The following is a 14,808-nucleotide window of genomic DNA, read 5'->3' as shown; positions in this document are numbered from 1 at the left end:
AATTGTCAACAGCTGGCAGTATAGTGGCATGACAAACGAGACGTTCATGTCCTCTCCTCTGTCCATACAGCAACCATGTCGGCCACAGGGAAGGTGGACCACCTGACGGGAGAGAGAACAATCAATCCAGACTGCGTGCTTGACTATAACCTCAAAATGTGTGCAGTGGATAAGGCGGACATGATAAACAGCTTTGTGGAATGCACTCGGAAAACAACCAAGTGGTATAAGAAGATATTTTCCCATCTGATCAACACTGCCCTCAATGGCCACATAGTTCACTGCCAACTAACAGGTGAGATGATTACTGAACAAGGTCTTTTTTGTAGTTGGACATACAGTTCACATGCAAATTACATAGAAAATCTATTAACATAATAAGGCACTTACTTAGATAGAAACACAGCCTGGATTTGAACCAGCGTGTCTGTAGTGATGCCTCTAGCACTGAGATGCTCTGCATTAGACCGCTGTGCCACTTGAGAGTCATAAGACCAGTATAGCTTCAAAATACAGCACAACCTAATACTTCTCTGGCGCAATTAGCATTGTTTTACAGAGCTAATAGAATAATGTTGCTAGCAACATAAGCACCATTGAATATAACACCATAAAGGTTATGAAATGAGTAATGTTACCTCGCGTGTCCACGGTTATAAGGAATATACACAAATATATTATGCTACAGTATAAATGACATAACACAACAAACAGAAACTATTATAATGTAATAAGGCACTTACTTTGATAGAAACGCACACATTTACAAAGTTTTTATTGGTAACGAAAACACCAATGACTGCGATGCAGGCAACAGACGGGACATGTGGAACATGTGTGTGCAGGACGGGAGCTGCGCAAATGTCTGCAGACTTGAACTGCACAAACAATTGGGAAGTTCTTGGGGAATTTTGTCCGGATCAGAAATGTCCCAAAAAAATTGGGCCCACATAAGTATAAATGACTACTTTTATGTGAATGAACAAGGAGGCGGAACACACCTCAACTGTTCTTAGAAAATAAAAAACTTGTTAGAAAATCATTTGAAATTGACAAGTTGAAAACAGCCTATAAATAAGAACAGGCTGCGTGCTAGGTTTGAGGGCAGCGTGGATTAAATATACTGTTGTGTAACAATCACATTCTGGAATGGAGAGAATGTTCTAACATCACGTGCATAAACAAACTCACATTGGGGAGACCGTTAGAGATGTTTGGAACTCACACATGAAAAGGGTATCTATGTTTGTGTAGCATAAGATGAATCAACCAATCTAACTAATCCAATCTGTTAGTAGTTCGATTTATTTCACACATTACTGTTATGGCTGTTCCAGTTTATATGATTTAGGCAGTAATCAATAATCAGTAATCAATCTTCCCTACCCCAACAGTCATTCTGAATGCAGGTTGCGTGTGATTAAAAGTTAATTTTGTTAGATATCCTAACTCTGGCTGGATTCCAATAGGAATTAAACATCACTTTGCAAGCCAACATGATGTGACTTGTAGGCTTCATGTGGCCTGTATACCAGGAGTTTCAGACCATTGTGTTAGGGTATAACTAGGCCCTCAGGGGCTTTATGATATATGTAATGGGTTGTCATAATGAGTTCAATTTTGAAGATAACATATCCACTTAGACATTCACTTGGTGAAGGCTACAGTACTGAAAACCATTCAATACAACAATCGTGTCTCTTTCGCTAACAAATACAAGTCATGAGAGTTAATTACAATTCACTCTAAATGCAAGGCACTCAGCGTATTCAAAAAGGTATAAAAAAAAATTGTTCTGTGAACGGCATATTTTTGGGAATTAATTGAATTCCATCTGATCATAGGGACAGACATGAATGCCATTTTGGACATGCGGACAAAAAAAAATAAAAACAACTACAATCCACATGTTTGTAGTCGTATACTCTCTGATTTCAACCTCATCAATGCCTGGCGAGCACATAATCCTAATGCAACAGAGTACACTTTCTATTCACAGGCATAAATCCACCTCACTAATCAATGTCATGCTATTATCTACATATATTTTCTTTAATCTAGAAAATAGAAATTCGACATATGAGCTTGTCTGATCACAACACCTACTACTGCCTATAACAGATTTCAGAATCTTCTAATTGTAACTAGGCCTTCAAAGAAAGGCCTAAGGCCTTATGACATACTGTATATATGAGAATCATCAAAGGGAGAAGGAAGTAAAAGTAAGCAAATAGACAGTTACATCTAGGCCTATCTTCAGAATAAACACGTGTAAGATGCAGAGCATGCAGAGGGTTCCATATCTATGGAAGGCCCAGCCTATGAACACATCCTGTTCAGCTCACAGTACTTTCTGGTAGGGAGAGGAGGGACCCTTCTGGGCGTCCAACTGCGATCTTGGCATACAGAGTCTGCGGCTACATGTGACAGATAATCAAGAAGAAACTGTTTCAGCATCAAGAAAGGTAGTGATTATTCTCAAAGTAGACTACATGGTCTTCCATTTTACCATTATGACCATTTATATCTTACCTTGTTCAATCTTGGGATAACCAGATCATTGACAGTTTCATAGATGGATATTGGGTTTACATGACTGTTTGATCTTGTCTGGAATCAAAATACAGCCCATTACAATACAGTACATACAGCTTCCACACATTCAGATACATAATAATGGCAATTCATACTTACATCTCTACTTCTTGTTTTGATCATAACATCAGCATATATTGTGTTGTCAGTTAGATCTGCTGTGTTTTATAAGAACAAAATATCAACCAATCAGAAACATTTCATACAGGCACCACCTGAAATGTCCCTTTTAGTATAGTTGAGGCCTCTAAGCTGTACATACCTGTGTTAATTCGGCCCCTGCAGTAGCACACTGCCACTGCTACAGTGAGGATCAGCACCACAGCGCCTCCTACTGATACTCCGATGTAGATGGTAAACCACACCAGTCCTGTCACATATTGTACAACACACATGATTAGACTATACAATATGATAAAGACTAAATGGCTCTATATCATATACATCCAATGTAATCACATGCATTACATATTATATTTGACAACATAAGTGTATAAGCACACTGAAAGTGTATGGAAGGGATTATTATGTTATCCAGGTACCTGGGGCGGTTGTGTCATTACTACACTTTACTGTCGTAGAGGCAGTTTTCCAACTGACTAGGTTGGAGGCGTTGCACTTTACACTGATGTCTCTCTCTGCTGGTGAGAGAGAGAAGTAAATCTGCTGGGCGTCCCCGTAGATCTCATTGTCTCTCTCCCAGGTGTAGGTAATGTTGGCGTAGCAGGACACGTTGCACACCAGCCGTACCGTACAGGAGTGGTTGGCCAATCGCTTGATGTCTGTCTGGATCGCCACCTTGGATATAGGCTCTGACCAACCAGGAGAGAGATAGAGACTCATAATGAGTCTTCTAAATGAATCCTACCATAGCCATACCACCAGGAGAAAGACAACAGAGGATAAAACTTGAAAATGTGATTGAAATGTAACAAAGCATGGTGAGTGAGGTCAGTATAAAACCACAAATTCAGATTTATATTGTAAAGATCATCAGATGTGGTCATGTATATAAATAAAAACGATATCAAAATAGGATGCAAAATTATGATAACGCCTACCGTGGACCTTCAGAGTGATGGTCTTACTGCCAATCTGACCTTTGTCCCCTTCACCTGTAAGTATAAAATCCCCTGAGTCTTGCAGTGTCAGTTCTCTGACTGTTAAACTGATGTTTTTGGTGTTCATCTTTAGTCTCCCCTCAAACTGGGATCCAGGTGAATATACAACTTCTGAGTTGAATTCTATAATATCCTTTCCCATATACTTCCACTCCAATGATTTGAAATGTCCTCTCTCTAAGCCTGCCAGCAGCTCCACGGAGTCCCCCACTCTCTTGTTGATGATCAGATGAACACCTAAACCTGAAACACACAAATACACACGTTATTCTGACATCAGTCAATGGTTGCACACTATATTACAATGATCTTATTACTGTGTAGTTATTCATGCAGTACGAGGTGTCAAGTGTTGTAATTACTCATTGTTACACTGTAATACTTGTTACAGTGTGCCTACCTGAATAAATACACAATAATACACTAAAATGCAAAGTCCTACCTAATCAACAATAGAAAATAATGGATTGGATTTATTTAGCGCATTTCTACGTTTCATTTATACTGTAAATTATACTTTACATATTTGCACTTTATATATTTACATATGTGAGTGTTTGGGTCCTATTTTACTTCATTAAAGTGAACTCATCCCCCACATTCAGCAGAACAGAATGAGATGACAGGAAAAGAGAAGTGGGGGTGGATCTGATAACCCCTCTTCAGCTCACAAGTACAACTCCCACTGTGTTTAATGTTTAATTATTCACCTGACATGTGTCATATACAGCGTTGGCGACATTATAAATACATGTCAGTCTGAAGTAACAAATTATAAACCCTTACACGAAAAAACATCTGTCTTCAATTAAGACTAAATAAAGTGACAGCTCAATGAAGTGTGATATTTAGGGCATAACTGCAGTTACCCTAGTCCTGCAGTGTATCTTATTATGTAATAAAAACAATTATTTGATACAGTCCTGTATTGCCTTAAATTTTATAAATGACAGCCATTAGGCACAGGGTCTTCACATCTGTTGCATTCTAGAAGCAATTGTTAGGTTCTTAGACACTAGAGAAGCTTAAACAAGTTGAATTCTTCCCAAAGGGTCAACACAGCTGTAGTCAGACAAAGACATGTTGCCACCATCACAAGTATATATACTCCATCACAAGTATATATACTCCATCACAAGTATATGTACTCCATCACAAGTACATATACTCCACAAGTATATATACTCCATCACAAGTATATATACACCATCACAAGTATATATACTCCATCACAAATATATGTACTCCATCACAAGTATATATACTCCTCCTTCTCTCCAATCCTTACATCTTATGGTTTGACAGGAAGAGGGTAATAGGATAATAAACCCTTATTTCTCCCTTCAGGGGATCTGATCTGACCTCCTGACCTCAACCCCTTCTTTGCCTTATCCACAGATGTCTATCCGCTTCCCCTATAGCAATCCTGTGACCTCCTCCTGTCCACCCAGCACATTCCAAAGCCATCTGTCCTTCTACAGAGACCCATTACCTTCTGGCATAAAACCCAGTCTCTTTCACTCCTTTATACACAATGTGTCTGATCTATCATGTCTTTAATATCTCAATTCTCAAAGTTTACCCCGTAACCAACACAATGCAACAGATGCTGACCCAACCACACCATTGGTACTCATTCAAAACTGCAGAATCACTTCATCATGATATGTTCTTCAGTTGGTAGAGCATGGTGTTTGCAACGCCAGGGTTGTGGGTTCGATTCCCACGGGGGAACAGTACGGGAAAACATTTTTTTATGAAATGTATGCATTCACTACTGTAAGTCGCTCTGGATAAGAGCGTCTGCTAAATGACTAAAAATGTAAATGTAAAATGTTCCTGAATATAGGTGTTATCACACAGTAATAAAGCAAAATATTCTAAATACCCAACCAATCACTGATGGCAAGGCATTCTACAGTCAACACACACCGTTGCAAAGACCAACAAGGAAGTTAGAGAAAGCTAATGGTTTCACGAACTTCATAATTCAAGAAAGCACATGCAATAGATATACAAAGCATAAACAGGATAAATATTTTTTTTTTTTACAAAACTTACCATAGTGGAGGTTGGAGAATAGGAGAAGTAGTATTCCCTGTTTGGAGAAGCAGGAGAAGGGACCACCAGACATCTCTGTAAGGCTTTGACTGTTTCCTCTGGCTGATGTCCTTATCTAGCACTGTCACTGGTAGCTAGCTAGCAGTTGACTAACCGATACACACCGAGAAGGAATAGTAGAGTAGAGAAAGAGCAGAGACTTCCTTTTGATGAGCGCTGCTGTTCTATAAAATAATTCCTGTATGTTACTTGAAAAGGAAGTCACATTCTATAGTTGCTCTCTGAAATAACCCTTCACTCAGACTGAGCGTTAGACAATGAGGCGTGGGTGTGTTTGGGGTCTGTCACTGTGTTGATCAGTCTGATGGTGGAAGTTTCAGAGTGTGTGTTTCCTAGCTGCTGCTGGTTGTGTGGTTCATGGTCATGGTGTTTCACAGATTCCGGGTAACTTGTTACTTTATGAGCAAACCACTCAAAGTTGCAGAGAAAGATAGAGGGCTCGGGGGAAGAGAGAGAGAGTGAGACAGAGACAGAGAGAGAAAGAGAGAAAGTGATAGAGAAATAGATACAGAGAAAGAGAGAGAGAACAAAAGAGAACAAAAGAGAGAGAGAGTGGGGGGGTTAGAGAGAGTGAGTGAGTGAGAGAGAGCAAAAATATCAAAGCAGTTTGTGTGCATTTTCATCTAGGCTTCATATGCCTGCAGAAGTGTTTGCATGACTTCTTCTGCCTGCTCCTAGGTCAGTGTGACTGAGGGACATGAAACACCTGCCAACTTTTTCTGGAAGGTAATGGGTCCCAGGTTACTGATAGAGGCCCCCTTTCTATGTTTCAGGCAACATCTTGTGGTGATGTCACTTCCTGTGACTTGTGGTCTCCATGGCGACCTGTTTTATAATATCAGGACCAGTGATAATGACCTGGCTGCCGGCTGTCTGTCTGACCACATAGACATAAACACATAGACACAGGAACCCTCTAACTGGAACAGTGACCTTCCAGACCATGCAGGGACACTGAAAATAGCGGTAAGAGTCATACACAACTAATGTCACTAATCGTTATGTCCTGTCTGTAGGATGAGGAGGCAATATGGGAGAACAGGTAGTCATTCATACGTAGGTTACTAGCTCCTCAGAACTCCTGCAGAGTATATGACATCATAAAACTGAGAAGAACTGTTCTCTTCAGGCACAATCTTCCCCAAAAAGTAATTCCGAAAATCTCAATGGTCTTCAGCTGATGGGGTACGACTTTTGAACTTTGCTCATGGGGCAGTTACGTTATTTTCTATAATGGTATTGTACCCCAAAATCAAACTATAGTTTTGTTCCATCATTGATCTCACTGTCTGCTATTTGACCTCATCCCTTCTGTCTTTCTCTTTCAATCCCATAAAAACAGACTTACCTAACACGGTCAATTGTATAGCATTACTTGTCTGGGAGTGTTTTAAGCCATTTATTTTCTGAAGACCTTCACAGGTATATAGACCATTCTTTGCAGGACTGATTCTGTACTCAGGCTCTGTTTTGGAGTAGACTGACTTCTCACTGTTAGAAAAATAATACTCAATCTCCCCCCCTGTATGTCACATCTGAGAGTGACAGTCTCTCCACTGAATATCTGGGGCCAGTTGGGTTGGAGGGTCAGAACAGCCACAGGTCTCTCTGCACAAACAAATATTATCACATTAGGTAACCTAGTGGTTAGAGTGTTGGGCCATAAACCGGGAGATTGCTGGATTGAATCCCTGAGCTGAAAAAGTAGAAATCTGTAATTCTGAGCAATGCAATTGTCACGCCCTGACCTAAGAGAGCTGTTTTTTCTCTGTTTAGTTAGGACAGGGGGTGATAGGGGGTGGGCATTCTATGTGTTTTGTTTCTATGTTTTGGCCGGGTATGGTTTCCAATCAGAGGCAGCTGTCTATCGTTGTCTCTGATTGGAAGCCATACTTAGGCAGCCTTTTCCCACTTGGTTTTTGTGGGTAGTTGTTTTCTGTTTCATTTGTGTAACCTGACAGAACTGTTGGCTGTCGTTTTGTTTATTTGTCTAAGTGTTCGATTTCATTCAAATACAACATGAGCACTCAATACGCTGCGCCTCGGTCCCCTCTATACGACGCCCATTACAGCAATTAATCCAATGTTCCCCCTGTGCCAAAGACCTGGATGTTGATTAAGGCAGCACCCACACCTTGCTGATTTGGAGGGGTTGGGTTAAATGTGGAAGACACATTTCAGTTGAATATATTCAGTTGGACAACCCTTTCCCCAACCTTAAAACCTCTCTGGGACAGAGATTATGAGATTATGTTAGGACAGCGCCTAAACAACGCTAGCGTCCCACCCGCGGTACACACTATCAACAGCCAGTGAAATAGCAGGGCGGCAAATTCTAAACAACAAAAATCTCATAATTCAAATTTCCCAAACATACAAGTATTATACACCATTGTAAAGATAGGATTCTCCTTAATCCAACCACAGTGTCCGATTTCAAAAAGGCTTTACGGCGAAAGCATAAAATTAGATTATGTTAGGACAGCGCCGAGACAAGAAAAACCACACAGCCATTTTCCAAGCAAGGAGAGGCGTCACAAAAACCAGAAATACAGCTACAATTAATCACTAACCTTTGATGATCTTCATCAGATGACACTCCCAGGACTCAATGTTACAAAATACATGTATGTTTTGCTTGATAAAGTTCATATTTATATCCATAAACCCCATTTTACATTGGCGCGTGATGTTCAGAAAATGTATTCCCACTAAAACCACTGGTGAATGAGCACATGAATTTACAAAAATACTCATCACAAACGTTGATAAAATTTACAACAGTTATTGAAAGAATTATAGATACACTTCTCCTTAATGCAACCGCTCTGTCAGATTTTAAAATAACTTTACGGAGAAAGCACATTTTTCAATATTCTGAGTACAGAGTTCAGCCATCAAAGCAAGCTATACAGTTACCCGCCAAGTTCTGGAGTCAACTAAACTCAGAATTAGTATTATAAATCTTCCCTTACCTTTGCTGATCTTCGCCGGAATGCATTCCCAGGACTCCCACTTCCAAAAGAAATGTTATTTTTGTTCGAAAAACTCCATATTTATGTCCAAATACCTCCGTTTTGTTTGCGCGTTCAGATCACTAATCCAAAGGCATAACGCGAGAGCGCAAAACCAGAGACAAAAAGTCTATTAGTTGCATTACCGTTCGTAGAAACATGTCAAACAATGTTTACAATCAATCCTTAGGGTCTTTTTAACATAAAACGTCGATAATATTCCAACCGGACCATAGCGTATTCATTGCAGAGGAAAAAGAAGGAGCGGCGCGCCAGAGTGCCGGCGCAGAAAACAACTCACTGCTCCCAGGCAGTCCACTGATTGACTGAGCTCCTATTCTCTGCCCAGTAACAGTAGACGCATGAAACAAGTTTCTAAAGGCTGTTGACAGCCAATGGAAGCATTACGAAGTGCAAAATGACCCCACAGATACTGTAGTTTGAATAGGGATTAGATATATAAACCACAAGTCACTTCCTGGTTGGATTTTTTTTCAGGTTTTTGCTTGCCATATGAGTTCTGTTATACTCACAGACATCATTCAAACAGTTTTAGAAACTTCAGAGTGTTTTCTATCCAAATCAACTAATAATATGCATATCCTACCTTCTGGGCCGGAGAAGCAGGCAGTTTAATTTGGGCACGCCTTTCATCCGGACGTCAAAATACTGCCCCCTATCCTAGAGAAGTTGTAAAATATTGTTGATCAGAATTCATCACAACATGACCATATCATAAGTTGTCATTTCTGAACATACAGTATGCATTCTGAACTGTCTGACTTACCAAGATCTAGTCATCAGAATACATATACAGTGATGTGTACACACACACACAATTACTCACCTTTCACAGTGATAGTGACAGGATCACTGATGATTGATGATACGGATCTGGACTGGATCTCTCCCTGACACCAGCAGAGACCCTGGTCAGACTCAGCAGCTCTACTTATGGTGAAGGTGGCTCCTGTTGTAGTGTGTCTGCCAGACAAGGTCACTACTTTCTTAGTGTTGTCTTTGTACCATGTATAGCTCCAGCCACTGTCAGACCCCACTGAACACGTCAGAGTTACTGTCTCTCCAATGTATGCAGGATTTGGATTCACGGTCAGTGTAGTTTCAGGAAGAGCTAAGAAAACAGAGAGCTAATATCAAAACATCTGGATACATGGTTGGTCATTTTAAATCATTTATCTGTTGCACTTAAATTTTGATTGAGGTTGATTTTACATAGGGGTATGTTGACTCCATTCAGTTAGAATTTACATTGTATACAGTATATCTGTAATTAGAATAACCCTCAAAGGCTCAGAATATAGAAAGTCCAGAAGTGATTGAAGATAAATATTGAGCTCACCAGTGATGTTGATGTGGAGAGATGAGCTGAGATATGAATTTTGGGTCCGTCTTGTCCTTGTCCCCTCACAATGGTACTGACCAGCCTGATCAGAGAGATAGATGGTGGTGGTTTTACTGGTCTGCCTGGAAGGCCCTTCTTTATTTATTAACCAGTGGTAAGTCCAGTCTGTGTAGTCTGAAAGTTCACACTGCAGCTTGACTGTGTCTCCAGAGTACAGTGTCTCCTGGGTAGTGACTATCTTCACTGAGGCTGTAGGCAGAGCTGTGGAAACAGTTCAATGAAGACAAATGCAGTTAGCGCACCAATCAGTTAAAAGTATGATCTTAGTACCATACACCATATTTCTTCAATTATTACATGAAATTACATTTAATTAATGGAGGAATCTGAACAGCAATGGTAGGCAGACCTTGAAATAGCGTTCTTAAAATGGGGCCCAATGTCAAGTTATTATGGGCATGGAGGCAGTGATGTGAGTGAGAGATAAGATGATATACCTGTCACCGTCAGTCTGACTGCATCACTCCACTTAGAATCTTTCTTCTGATCAATATGTGTACCCAGACAACTGTAGTCACCACTGTCTGAAATCTTAACCTCACTGATCTCATATTCATGCTTCCTACTGATTGATTCTACATCATCCTTGCGCCATGTGTATTTCCAGTCAGTGACTTCTCCCCTCTGTATGTTTCATCTGAGAGTGACAGATACTCCACTCAATATGTGGAAGGATTTGGGTTGTATGGTCAGAAAACCCATTGCCTGTCCTGCACAAAATAAAACCAGCAATTGCTTTATTCGGGATCGGTGGCCCTTCCGCGGGACGGTTGAGCTAATGTAGGCTAATGTGATTAGCATGAGGTTGTAAGTTACAAGAACATTTCCAAGGACATAGACATATCTGATATTGGCAGAAAGCTTAAATTCTTGTTAATCTAACTGCACTGTCCAATTTTCAGTAGCTATTACAGTGAAAGAATACCATGCTATTGTTTGAGGAGAGTGCACAATTTTGAACATGAAAGTGATTAATAAACAAATTAGACACATTTGGGAAGTCTTGATACATTTCGAACAGAAATGCAATGGTTAATTGGATCAGTCTATTTTGTACAAAAAAAATACAAAATAACTGTTGTATTTTTGTAATATTATCTTTTACCAGATCTATTGTGTTATATTCTCCTAAATTCCTTTCACATTTCCACAAACCTCAAAGTGCTTCCTTTCAAATGGTACCAAGGATATCCATATCCTTGCTTCAGGGCCTGAGCTACAGGCAGTTAGATTTGGGTCTGTCATTTTAGGCGAACATTTTTAAAGGGCTGGATCCTTTTGAGTCACTCAAAACACAAAATATATCTATCCAAAAGCAGCTTTAAAAATTACAAATAAAACATTTGATGAAGCATTAGGAGATCAAGGCTTAATCAAGTGCACAAATATCTACCATCATCGTCTTCAGAGTGTCCAGAGTAGATGTGTGTACTCAGCACTACAACAAAGAAAGTCACATTGCATCAATATAAACTTGAAATAAATAACAACACGCCCTATTCATGTTACTGTTTACCAAATCCATCCTGTACTTTATTTTACTGGTGCAATCTGCAATTTCTGCATTGATTTCTTTACTTTTAAATGAATCAGAGCAATTCAAGTCTTATCCCTTCATAACCCAAAATATACGGTTTATTTTATGACAATTATTGTAAATAATGTAGATGAATGAATTTCCTTAGCTCCATCCGTCAGTCGTATATACCACAACAAGAGGAAGGGTGTCATTTTTGTGGTTGTTTGAATAGCGGACTGCAGCTTTAAATGGCCATTGACTTCCCATGTTCTGTACACAGAGAGTGTACAGAGACCAAAATCACTAAAACTCCACTCATTAATCTCTGTAACAGCTGTCGGGAGAGAGAGTTGACCAAGGTGCAGCGGAGTTAGTGTTCAATTTGAATTTTAATGACAGAAAGACCACTAAACAAAACAAGACAAGACAAGACAAGACAAGACAACTGACAGCCAAACAGTCCTGTCAGGTGCAAAACACTCAACAGAAAAGATTACCCACAAAACCCAAAGGAAAAACATGCTCCTTATGTGTGACTCCCAATCAGAAACAACGAACCTCAGCTGTGCCTGATTGGGAGCCACACACGGCCCAAAACAAAGAAATACAAAAACATAGAAAAAGGAACATAGAACGCCCACCCAATGTAACACCCTGGCCTAACCAAAATAAAGAACAAAAAACCCCTCTCTATGGCCAGGGCGTTAGAATCTCTTAACACAGTTTACTATAACTGTAGCAAAGTAACCCTCAACCATTTACAATAATCACAACTTGATACTATAACACATCCAACAAATATTGCATTTTATATTCATTGTCATTGAGAGCACATTTTGCAACCATTGAGTTAGCACCACTCTTTAGTTCCTGAGTAATGACTTGGTTAAATGCACACCACCACACTAACCAGGTCTGCATGGCACAAGCTCTGGTTCTTACAGAGGGTGGTCACTTTCTTACTTCATATCTACACCATATTTGCTGCAATTTCCTTTGAGAGCCATTTACTAAGCTTTTGCACTGTTTTCTCAATAAGGGATAAAACACCAAAAACAAAGCTAAAGCATGAAACTGTCTTCATTTCCATTAACGTCTTATTCGTTTTTCTCTTAAAGGCTTATTAGATTAGGTAATTAGTCTTCATACACAAACACATGTTGAAATCATGAATCCATTTTTATCAAAAATGTACCTAAAAAAATATCGAAGTGGTTTGTTGTAGAGTGTAGAGTGTGGGACACATGTACAACATGTGTTTAGAAACCAACATGGGGTGAGAAAGGTTACAGGGGAAATCAGTTAAAAACATATTATTATGTTCACTAAGGTAAACATCTGTGGTTTCTTATCGCTCCCTTCAGGACTGTAACTACTCCATATTCTTGTGGATCACAATATAGAAACTAATATGGTCACTGGTCACATAGCAACAACATAACCCCTCAGTCTACTGGGTCTGCATCGTTGGTCCAACAGATGATGACATCAAACCCCTCAACAAACATGGCTCCACATATAGCTGGAATTAGCTTAGCTCATCATATTCAGTACAACCTTCAAAAAAGTATTTTACACACATAATATGCGCCCATTACAATCTATGCAAGAATCGGAATGCATGATTTATCACCGGAACTTGAAAACATGCGAATAAAACAGTAAATATATAAATAATTACCACACAAAACTTTTTCTGATAGTGATTTATTGATACAAGTAGCACGTGCCGGCAGTCAATCACGTAACCTCTTACTCCCACTCTGGGCTATTCAGTGTTGTTGTTTATGTATGTAGCTAGTGTGCTAAGCTGTAGCATTAGCAATGTCTTTCAAAAGAAGACAACTCACAAATGCGGAAATTCTGGCGATTTTTTACAATTCTGACAATGAGTCTGAGTATGAAAGTCAGCAATCAGATTCTGACAGTGACAGTTAGGAGCTGCCCCGCAGCCATTGAGAACCCTGAATCTGAGGACCCCTTGTCCACTGACAAAGTCCCAGGTCCCTTTGAAGATGCTGGTGGTGATGGAGGCAGACCGACAGTGGATGAAGTACAGGAGTTCTGTGGTAGCTGGAAGGCTGCCAGCCATTTCATCCCTCCTGTCCCTGCTGTTTGCTTTGATGAGTCCCAGTCTGGAGTGTAACGTTCCTTGCCATTTCCATCTGAGGCAGAGTGCTTCAAGTTGTTTCTGACAGAGGAGCTGGTGGGAGACATATTAGAGACCAATCGCTATGCCTTTGAGCTACAGGAGAAGACAGAGCCAGGAGGGGGGGGGGACAACCACAATTGGTGAAATGTATACCTTCCTGGTGACAGTCCTTCTCATGGGGATAGTAAAGAAGAACTCCCTAAGAGAAAACTGGAGCACAGATCCTGTTTGCAACTCCCTTCTTTGCCACCCTCTTTTCCCAAGACCGCTTCCTAGTTCTGCTTCGATGCCTACATTTCATCAACAATGTTACTGCCATCCTAAATGACCCGTTATACAAAATAAGAAATGTTCTTACCAGCCTGACAATAGCATTTGGAGCTACCCTGGCCCTAAAGCTAATATGCGCTAATAAATTAGCATAACTTGGCTGTGTTTGGGTATTAGCATACTGCAATAGCATACTGAAAGGCCCTGCTTAATTAGCAACACAGTGATTAAAGGGGATGCTAAAACAGGAGTGAAAACGCTGAGGAGAACTAGCGTTTAGCACGCTAACACAATAGCATTGATGAGTATGAGGGGCTTGGGGTGTCCGGGTCCGTGGTGATGACCATGCTGGCTCCTCATCTCAGCTAGGGACACACTATGTATGTGGACAATTGTTACAGCAGTCCCACACTCTTACAGCATCTGCTCTTCAACCGTAGAGTGGCCTGTTGCACAGTCAGGTCAAACAGGAAGGGGATGCTGGCATTCGGATGCAGGAAGATGCAGAGAAGGGAGGTGGAGTTCAAGGAGAATTGTCAACAGCTGGCAGTATAGTGGCATGACAAACGAGACGTTCATGTCCTCTCCTCTGT

At 40.3% G+C, this 14,808-nt stretch overlaps 1 pseudogene; it reads right to left on the bottom strand.

Annotated features, from left to right (window-relative positions):
• Positions 1–758: 758 nt before the first annotated feature.
• LOC145880019 (SLAM family member 8-like) lies at positions 759–5,982 on the bottom strand (annotated as a pseudogene).
• Between the last annotated feature and the right edge of the window lie 8,826 nt (positions 5,983–14,808).

This window comes from Salmo salar, chromosome 07 (genome assembly GCF_965601325.2).
Source record: "Salmo salar chromosome 07, fSalSal1, whole genome shotgun sequence".
NCBI lineage: Eukaryota > Metazoa > Chordata > Actinopteri > Salmoniformes > Salmonidae > Salmo > Salmo salar.
This window is presented reverse-complemented; position numbering and strand designations above follow the sequence as displayed.